This window comes from Condylura cristata, unplaced genomic scaffold, assembly GCF_000260355.1.
Source record: "Condylura cristata isolate star-nosed mole 26May11 unplaced genomic scaffold, ConCri1.0 scaffold00014, whole genome shotgun sequence".
Taxonomy (NCBI): Eukaryota; Metazoa; Chordata; class Mammalia; order Eulipotyphla; family Talpidae; genus Condylura; species Condylura cristata.
Genome location: NW_004567115.1, coordinates 53,027,699 through 53,029,381, shown reverse-complemented (window position 1 = coordinate 53,029,381; position 1,683 = coordinate 53,027,699).

Here is a 1,683-nt window from a genome sequence, read left to right as displayed (position 1 = left end):
CTGCGTGAGGTCCCCCTGGTCCCCTGCGTGAGGTCCCCCGTGTGTGAGGCCCCCCGGGTCCCCCCTGCGTGAGGGCCCCCTGCGTGAGGTCCCCCCTGTGTGAGGTCCCCCCGGTCCCCCTGCATGAGGTCCCCCTGGTTCCCCCTGCTCCCCTGCGTGAGGTCCCCCCTGCGTGAGGTCCCCCGTGTGTGAGGCCCCCTGGGTCCCCTCTGCGTGAGGTCCCCCCTGTGTGAGGTCCCCCTCGTCCCCTGCATGAGGCCCCCGTGGTCCCCTCTGTGTGAGGTCCCCCCGGTCCCCCATGTAAGGTCCCCCCTATGTGAGGGCCCCCCTGAGTGAGGTCCCCCTCATCCCCTGCGTGAGGCCCCCGTGGTCCCCTCTGTGTGAGGTCCCCTCGGCCCCCCCGTGTAAGGTCCCCCTTGAGGGCCCCCCTGCGTGAGGTCCCCTGGTCCCCTCTGCATGAGGCCCCCCAGCCCCCCCTGCGTGAGGCCCCCCAGACCCCCCTGCGTGAGATTAAGCAGAAATGTCTCCTGCTTAGTCGTGGCTGTGTCTCAGTTCAGAGCCAATACCAGCACCCCGCGAGGTGGTCTCGGCGTGCTCCCCTGGGCCGCGCCCCTGGCCTCTGGGCTGACGGCACCCACTTTGGCGGTGGTGGCCGGGCAGTGGCCGAGGCGCGAGGTGTGGCGGGGAGGGCGAGGGGTCGCAAGAACAGGGCTCACTTTCCTGTGGGGGCAAGAACCTCTTGTTGGAAGTGCTGGCTGCATTTAAGGCTCCGGAGCGACGCAGAGGGTTTCCTGGGGAGCCGCGGGCCCGCCGTCAGCGCGCCCCAGGTCCGAGCTCTGCGTGCACAGTCGCAGGAGCAGCAGCGGCGGCAGAAGCGGACGGTGACGCTGCGCCAAGCAGCCCCGGCCCCGACCGCGAAGTCCCTCTGCAGGGGTGTCGGACTGCTCCGGCCTCGGGGTGCTGGCTGCTCCCAGCCCCGTCACAAGCGTGAAGACACTGCAGGGAGCAGGGAGCCCTGGGCGCGCCCCCCGGGCCCTCCCTCCGTCCCTCCCTCCCTCCCTCCCTCCGGGGCGCGTGCCCCGGCCCTCCCGCGGACGAGCTCAGAGCCGGCCTCATCCCGCGGCTTCCTCCGCCGGCCGGGCTCGTGTCCGGCGCGAGCAGGGACTGCGTGGGCCTTGCTTCGCCGTCACTCGAGAACGGCGCTCTCGGTGCACGCTGCTTCCCGCCGGAGGCCGGGCCTGCGTGGGGTCGGCCCCTGAGGCCCTGGGGCCCGCCCTGAGCGTCGCCTCCCGCCCCCCTGCTGTGTCTCTGCCACGCTGCCTCCTCTCGCCCGCCGCAGGGCCTGGGCACGTCAGAGCTCCCTCCGGCTCCTGCGGCTGGACTGGGCCCCCCGGGAGCTGCAGCCCGAGGCTCCCTCCTGGTGTCAGAGGCTGTGATGGACACCGGGAGGCGCCCCCTGGCCTTGCGTGTGAACCGCGGAGCTTTCAAAGGCTGCGCTCCTCCGCCGACCCGGGGAGCCGGCTCCAGGGAGACGCCCCCCGCTCCCACATGTTCCCTCTGCGGCCTCCTGACATCACCTCCGCACAGCGCCTCCCCACTCACCTCCCCCACGGCCCCCACACCTGTCCACGTCACCTCCCCCTTCACCTCCCTGGCCACCCCCACACCTCCCCCACACCACCT